Genomic DNA, 9,351 nt, shown 5'->3' on the forward strand with positions numbered 1-9,351 from the left:
GCACCTTGTCAGTTTCTTTATCCAAATCTTGCATGTTAAAAGTGAGGGTATATATGGTAGCACATTAGAACTCATCTCTGTCACTGTCTGGCTTCCCATAACTATGTGTCTCTGTCTCTCTATCCCCATCTCACCATTAACTACCATGAATCTAATAACCATCTTCATGTCTATGATTCCCAATTTCTATAATAATCTCTAGTCATTCCTGAACTCCAATTTCACATTTCCAACAACATCACACTGATTATCATGTAGTAAGTGCTTAATAAATATTTCCTTTTATTCCTAATATTAATTTTTTTATTTAAAAATGTTTTTTACTTTTTTTTAATTCTGTTTTTGTGCGATAAACAAGTTTAAAACAATTTTCTGTTCCTCTATAAGGAAATCATGTTTGATCCAGGCATGGCCACACATAAGAACCATAGAGCTACTATAAACTCTAATGACATGCTTTTTTGTCTTTGATAGCCTCAAAAACAATTTTAGGATTCACTGAACCAAGACTTCTAAGTCTTCCTGGGCACACATCCCAAGCTGATTTTGGTACTTTTCCAACTTTCTTGTTAAAAAAGTAAATAATTCTATTATCTAGGGTTCATGACAGTCAAGTTTTGTTGGAAGCTATATTGTAGAATAAGCTATTGTGATATCTCAGACACTGAATCATTTTTAATTTCTTTAAGCTCCATTCCAGAGAAATAAGAAAAAAATATATAAATAAATGCTTCTTGGCATGGGACATTTATTGCAAGACATCGCCTAAGAATCTGAACTTCATCATGTACAAAACATAACATTATATTATATCCAATCCATCCCCAAAGCTTAAACATTATGATACAGTACACAACATTTTCCTAAGTCCCTTTGTTTGCAAATTCAATATCATCCTGGGTTCCTCATTCTTACTCATTCTAAATATCCACACAATTTTGATCCTCCATTAATAAATGTTAAGAAACATGTCATCTCTAGCACTCAAGACAATGACTGCCATTATATAAATACATAGATATATTAGATAGAATAAAAGATTTGCAAACTATATAAAAGACAAGAACATTCACACTGGATACAATAAGCATGATTTTAATATCATCATTTCAGTGATGTTTCAGTGATCTCTCTAAGTTTGTTGTCCTTCCATTTTTCCATTTTTAAGTTGTATTAAAAACCTACAGTGACCTTGAGACCATTTAACCTCAATATAGCAAATATAAGCAAGAAATATGTATATATATATATATATATATATATATATATATATACTTATCTGATTATATTATTAAGTTAATTTTATTCCTCTATAGAGATGTGCAGAGTGTTTTGAGTCCTTTAGGTGGAAAATATATGCAGATAGTATTGTTTACACTGAGCAAAAGTAACCATGGGTTAATACTGGAGATAGATTTTTAATTGAAAAACCTGAGTGCCTCCTCACACAGCCAACATTCATTGTTCTGTTTTAATTTACTCCATCAAATTAAACTTTTATTCTTTACCCTTGAACAGTCTTTACAAGTTTAATGATACCAGATTCTGCCATCCTTTTCGAAAGGTGGATTTTCATTAAGATGAATGTACAGTTAATCAATCCTCTTCAGCAAGTACTGAATTATCTTTTAGTATTGCCCATATTATATATTGTAGCACACTTATCCCATCCAGGAGAGGTAAGTTAAAAAAATCATCTGGTGCCTTTTGTGTTATTCATTCTTTAAAGGAAATTCCAACTAACCCTATTTTCTTTTTGAAAACTATATGCTACAAAAAGTCAGTTGAAATCACTTTAAATCAGTGATGTATCACATAATAGTGTCTTAAGCTTATGAAAACAGAAGCTTAATTAATTCTATTTTTGCTCATTTGAAATCTTGGACATTGAACTTGCATTCCAGAAAGAGATCCTCATGTGCTGTAATTAGCTATTGACATCTTGTTACTACTTTTTAGCTATTTGGAATTGGGTGGAGGGGGGATAATGATGGTGGTACATTAATGCTTTACTTCTTCACTTAGGCAACAATAAATATTTTGTCTTGAGTTAGAAGATAATATGTTTATTACTAATGGGCATGATCTTTGTGATTCTGTGCAGACCTGTTTCTTGAAAGAGAACAGAACCCTTATCAAAAACTTGATTTGGCTTAGAGATTGAAGATATTGGAATCCTCCAACAATGAAGAGATATACTTTAGAGATATCTTTGTCCCCTTGCCAAAAAAGAAGTAGACAAAAAACAGGGTTTGAAAGAGAAACTTTAAATTGAACTTCTCATTTGTCATTTCTGCATCATTTTGGAGAGGCATAGAAGTGTCCAGAAAACAAAGCAAAAGCACAAAGTAGAAATTTCTGCCTTTTCCTCATTGCTTTATTTTCAGTGATATACCATGTGATCTTACATAAAGATATGCATAATGATATTTATGAAAAGTAAATTTATTTTTAATTAAAATTTTTTTTTTTTGCTTTGAGTCAGAGTTGGAATTTTGAAAGTTATTACAAACACTTGTACTGTACTCTTAAAAACACTCAAACTAGCAGATTGGATCAGCAGGGCTCAGCTGGCTACTGCTATTCTCAAGTCTTTATGGCTAACCCTAAGGGGATAGGAGAGACTTAATGATTTATTCCAAAATTCCCAAATTGATGGGTTCCTCCTATATCAATTGCCAATTAATATTTCTAGAATATGATTTAACCAATTAGCACCAGTTAGTTTTGGAGATGTTTTGTTTGTTTTTAATAAAGAGTTTTTACTGAGAAAATAAAACAAGAGCTAAGTTATAACTTCCTACTGTCTGTATGCTTTCCCTTCCCAATTGAGTCTTTGAAGAGAGTGGATTAAATATGAAGTGATGACTACATACCTTCCTCTTCCCTCCCCCATGTTCACATCTGGATGATACATAGGCCAATATTATCACTTCTTCACTTTAATATGTCTCCTCAGCTGGAGAAGTACTCCTATGTTTCACAACCAACTCACCACCTCATTAGATTTGTCCTCTTTTGCTACTAGCTTAGGTGGCAGAGGTAAAATAGCATGACTTTTCTAAGATTTCTAAGCTCAAAAGTTCATATAATAACCTATTCTCTTTTTGATACTCATTCATCTAAAATGACAAAAAATATAGATTAGAGAAGCCAAAACTGAGAAAGCACTAGGATCCAATATCACATGGTTGCCTTTGGTGGTGCAGAGGGTGAAGAAAATATAACTGGAGACAAGGAGCAAATAATTGAAATTTTTGTTTCTGCTACCACTCTCTCTTCCCACTCAGAGGCTTATAGTTTTTCTTTCATTGGTCTCAAAGAAAAAAAGGGATTTCATCTCTTCTTGCCTTTTGCAGTAAGAAAACTGGAAGCAGAATATATATACATGCTCTGAAATGAGAGACAAAAAATTTTCTCAATCACATAATTCCCAAAGGAGATTCATAAAATGAGGCAATGTCAGGCAAAATGTTTTCCTGTCATCCTAGCAAAGCTGAGATGTATGAATTGGTGTCTCAGAGTTGTTTTAATTTCCATTATTCTAATCAATAGTTTTTAGAACAGTTCTTCATATAACAATAGGTAGCTTTAATTTTGTCATCTGAAAATTGTCTGTTCATATCATGTGATTACTTACAATCGGGGAATGAATTATATTCTAATAAATTTGACACAGTTCTTTATATAACTTAGAAGTGAGATCTTTATCCAAAATATTGGCTGTAAAGCTTTTTCCCCAGCTTTGCATTTCTTTTTTAATATTATTTTTATTGGTTTTATTTTTACAAAATCTTTTTTAATTTGATGCAATCAAAGTTGCCCGTTTTGCCTTTCATAATGTCTACTACTCCTTCTTTGGTCATAAATCCTTCCCTTCTCCAAAGATCTGATAGGCAAATTATGCTTTGTTCCCCTATTTTATTTATGGTAACATCCTTTATGACCAAATCATGTACCTATTTTGACTTTATTTTGGTATGAGGTGTAAGATATATATCTATGTTGCATTTTTGACATTATTACCCACTTTTTGCAAGCAATATTTTTTTTTTTTTGTTAAATAGTGGGTTCTTATTTAAGAAGCTGGAGTTTTGGGATTATCAAATACTAGATTGTTATAGCTCTTAATTATTGATTTTGTCATGCGTATCTAATCTATTCCATGATCTATCATTCTAATTTTTTTTTTTCTTGCTGAGGAAATTGTGGTTAAATGACTTGCCTTGAGTCACACAGCTAAAAAGTGTTAAGTGTCTGAGGCCAGATTTAAATTCAGGTCCTCCTGACTTCAGCATCATTCTAATTCTTAGACAGTAACAAATGGTTTTGATGACTGCTGCTTTATAATATTGTAGAGGGCCTGAACTCTGGAAAAGTAAACTTGAAACAAGGATACTTACAACAGGGCGTTTACTCAGTGTGATTGATGAGATAATGGTTCTCTTGTTTACATATACTATATATATATATGTATAATAAAACAAACAGAAATCATATGGTAATCTCAATAGATGCAGAAAAAGCTTTTGACAAAAAAAAAAAAAACAAAAAAAAAAAAAAAAACAGCACCCATTACTATTAGAAACACCAGAGAATATAGGAGAAAAGAGAGGCTTCCTTAAAATAGTAAGTAGTGTCTATATAAAAGAGGACTTGAATAAGTTGTAGAATTTCTAATTTGGTATTGAATTGGGGGTTTTTAATTTTAATTTACTTTTTCTAACCTTTTTAGTTACATCCTCAATTCATTCATTTCCTCATTCTCTATTTTATTTATGTAGCTACGTAGAGATATAAAATTTCCCCTGAAAATTGTTTTGGTTTCATCCCATAGGTTTTCATATATATATATATATATGCATATATATATATATATGCATATATATATATATATGCATATATATATATGCATATATATATGCATATATATATATATATATGCATATATATATGCATATATGCATATATATATATGCATATATATATGCATATATATATATGCATATATATATATATGCATATATATATATGCATATATATATATGCATATATATATATATATATGTATATATATATGCACACACATACACACACATATATATATGTATATATATATATATATATATATATAATTGCATCATGCTATGAAAAGAAAGCATTTACTATTTCTTTCTTTCTATATTTGATTGTGATGTTTTTATGCCCTAATACAAAATTAATTTTTGTGAAGGTGCCACATACTACTAAGAAAATGATGTATTATGCTTTTGCTGAAGTACAAAAAAAAATTGGGAGTAGAAATTCTGATGTCAGATGAAGTAAAAAATAAAAATAGGTCCTATTAAAAGAGATAAGGAAGGAAAGTACATCTTCATAAAGTATACTGTGAGCAATGAATTAGTAATAATATTAAATGTATGCAGCAAATTGCTAGAGAAGATTTTAAGCCAGTTACAGGAAGAAATATACAACAATTCAGTATTACTGGGAGACCTCAATCAGACAAATCTAACCACAAAATAAACAAGAAAGAAATGATGGAATTTTGCTACTCCTGATTGTTTGTTTGTTTGTTTGTTTTTTGTACTTCAGTTGAAGCATAATACCCACCATTCCAATATTCCAACATTTTACCTTTATTGTATATGTGTCTTTCTGGGTCAAATGTGTTTCTTGAAAAAAAAAACAACAACAACATATTGTAGGATTCTTAATCCATTCTGTTATTCACTTTTTTTTTTTTTTTTTTTTTTTTTTTTGTGGGAGAATGAATCCCACTCAAATTAAGAGTTATGGTTATAAACTCTATATTTCCCTCCAAACAATGTTTCTCCCCTTTTATGTTTTTGTTGTCTCTTTTCACCAAGTCTTTAATGATATTTATGTTACCCTCCCCACTATTAGCTAATCTATTACTATCTAATTCTACTTGGTTCTGATTTTTTCAATAGAAATTATTAAAAGTCTCTTCTTTCATTGAAGCTCCATCAAATCCCCTGAAAGAGGATGCCAAGTCTTTCTAGGTAGTTAATTCTTGGTCTTAACCTAGGCCCTTTACCTTATGAATATGGTATTCCAGGCCTTTGACCCTTTATTGTAGAAGCTGTAGATCCTAACTAATACTGAATGTTTCTCTTTGATATTTGAATTGTTTTTGACTGGCATGTTGGAGTATTTTCTTTTAGATTTTGTAGTACTTAAGTTTGACAACAATGTTTTCTTGTAGCATCTCTTTCTTTTTTTTTTTTAATTTTTATTTATTTATTTTGTTTTTATTCATTTTTCCAAATTATCCCCTCCCTCCCTCCACTCCCTCCCCCCGATGGCAGGTAATCCCATACATTTTACATGTGTTACAATATAACCTAGATACAATATATGTGTGTAAATACCATTTTCTTGTTGCACATTAAGTATTAGCTTCCGAAGGTATAAGTAACCTGGGTAGATAGACAGTAGTGCTAACAATTTACATTTGCTTCCCAGTGTTCCTTCTCTGGGTATAGTTATTTCTGTCCATCATTGATCAACTGGAAGTGAGTTGGATCTTCTTTATGTTGAAGATTTCCACTTCCATCAGAATACATCCTCATACAGTATTGTTGAACTGTATAGTGATCTTCTGGTTCTGCTCATTTCACTCAGTAACAGTTGATTTAAGTCTCTCCAAGCCTCTCTGTATTCCTCCTGCTGGTCATTTCTTACAGAGCAATAATATTCCATAACCTTCATATACCACAATTTACCCAACCATTCTCCAATTGATGGACATCCATTCATCTTCCAGTTTCTAGATACCACAAAAAGAGCTGCCACAAACATTTTGGCACATACAGGTCCCTTTCCACTCTTTAGTATTTCCCAATAACAGCAATGCTGTGTCAAAGGGTATACACAGTTTGAGAACTTTTTGGGCATAGTTCCAAATTGTAGCATCTCTTTCAGAAGGTGATCATTGAATTGTTTAATGACAATTTCCCCCTCTTTCTAGAATATCAGTTTTCCTTAATTATCTGTTGAAGAATGATATAAAGGTTCCTTTTGAGTCATGGTCTTCAGGTAGGCCAATCATTTTAAATTTAAATTACATTTAGTTTTAAATGTTTCTTCTGGATCTATTTTCCAGGTTGACTATTTTTCTATTGAAGTACTTCGCATTTTCTTCTATTTTCGCATTCCTTTTAGTTTGTTTGATTCTTGGTGCCTCACAAACTCATTAGCTTCCATTTGTCCAATTCTAGTATTATATATGTGATTTTCTTCAGTTATATTTTGTATTTCTATTTCTGTATTGTTTATTCAGCTGTTTAAAGAGTTGTTTCCTTCAGACAAATTTTTTCTTCCTTTTCCAAGTTGTTGACTCTCTCATGGATACCTCTCATTTTCTTTCTTACTTTTTTCTTCTACCTCTCTTTATTTTTGCCTTTCAAAGTCTTTTATGAGCACTTCAAAGAAGCCTCTTTGGGTTTGAGGCCAATTTATCTCACTCTTTGAGATTTCTTCTGTATACAGTCTATCTGCATATGAGTTTGTGATTTGGTTTTCCCTGTCACATTAGTAGCTTCCTATGGTCAAGATTATTTTCTGTTTCTTGCTCATTTTCTTTCTTTTTTTTTTTTCTCTTTTTTTTAATTGTATGATTGAGCTCTGCTCCTGGAGTAAAAGGGGCACTGGCCCAAGCTTCCTGTGCAGCTTTGAGCACAGAGGCCCCTTGCAGTGGATAAATGTTCTGCTCTTTTCAAGTAACACCCTGGTCTCTCAGAGTTCGCCTTCTGGACTCAGACTGGAAAGTACCCCACTGATTATCTCCTCAACTGAGCCACCCCTAAAGGTTTTAATTGCTGATTTCCTGTGATTAAGACTCTCTCACCAGCTTTCCCATAGCGTATCTGAGCTGAGCTGGACAACCTTTTCACTTCAGTGAGACTGACCTTTCTTGAAGTTTTTTTCAGTCTATCTGAGCTGAAGAGTGGTTTCATTCTGACAGACTTTGTTTGGAGGCTGAGTTTCATGGGGACTTCAAGAGAAACTAGGAAAACTCCACTTTACTCCATCATCTTGACTCCACCACTGGAAGCACAATTTTTTTTTTTTTAAGAATTATTTTTTTCAGTGAATTTTTGTACCTCCTTTCTCTTCTACTTTTTAAGTGGGCTTTTTTATCTTGAATAAATTTTTGTGCCTTTTTTCTTTTTTCCATTAGGCCAATTCTTCCTTTTTTGGTAGATATTTTCTTCAGTACTTGTTTTCCTTCTTTGTGAAATGGCTAATTCTCTTTTCATAATTTTCTTGAATCACTTTAATTTTTCCCAATTTTCCCTATGTTATTTCTTTCTCTTCCTTTAACTTTAACAAGAATGTTTCCTAGGCTTCTATGCCAATTAGCATTATTTTTAATCTTTGTTTTTAGCTGGTTTTTGCATTACCTTATGAGTGCTTTGTGGTCTTCCTTTCCACATAGTATTTTTTAATGGTCAAATTTTTTTGCTGTTAGTTAACTCATTTTTTTCAATCTATTTCTTGACTATGAACTTTATTTTCAAAGGGTAGCTCTCCTCACTTGAGGACATGGGGAGAGGGTACTGTCTCAAACTTCAGGCTATTTCATATTACTTTTTAAAAAACTATTCCTGGGCGTCTGCAAAATTTTACTGTGTCTAAGATGGTCTGATCTGTAGAAAGTTGTAGTAGGTGTTCTCTTGTTTTACCCTCTGATATTTACACAATCTGCTCATTTGAAGCTCATAAAGTTAGCACCCCTCTTCCTTTGCCATGAAATTTTGATTTCAAACCTGCAAGTGTTGCTCTTCATCTTGAAACTATGTCCCCAAAGTGCATATGAGTAATAAATTAGCCAATTAATAGCTTTATAAAATACAGACAATGGGTTCCATGTTATCTTTTTTGGTGATTTGTCTGAACACCTTATGTTTTGGCTGAGAGTTCCTGATGCTGCTAACTGTTGCTGCTAGACCTGTTATTGATGCCACCACATGTGTATGCTTTAAACAGGCCTCTGCCTCAATATCACAAACTCTCCTGAGGACTTCTTATGTTTTCTTAGCCTGGAAAAATATTTAACCCTGAACTTTTGGTAGCTCTGGCCAACATAGATCCTTTAAACATTTTCTGTTGTCTATAAAAGTGTTATGAATAGAGTGGCACTTTGCCCATTGACTCAAAAGTTATACCAATTTAGTGCATTAGAGTTCTTTAAAGAGCTTCATATTGAGGATGCACAAATTCAATACATTTCTGGTCATATTTTCCCTTGAAATATCTATTAAAACAAATAAAAAAGTAGGTAGTATTTTCCCACCAAAATTGTAGAAATTTATAAAAATAAAG

General features: G+C 32.0%; 1 pseudogene; it reads right to left on the reverse strand.

Moving 5' to 3' along the window:
• Positions 1-330: 330 nt before the first annotated feature.
• LOC141555600 (large ribosomal subunit protein eL34-like) lies at positions 331-673 on the reverse strand (annotated as a pseudogene).
• Between the last annotated feature and the right edge of the window lie 8,678 nt (positions 674-9,351).

Source organism: Sminthopsis crassicaudata, chromosome 1 (genome assembly GCF_048593235.1).
Source record: "Sminthopsis crassicaudata isolate SCR6 chromosome 1, ASM4859323v1, whole genome shotgun sequence".
In the NCBI taxonomy this organism is placed as follows: Eukaryota; Metazoa; Chordata; class Mammalia; order Dasyuromorphia; family Dasyuridae; genus Sminthopsis; species Sminthopsis crassicaudata.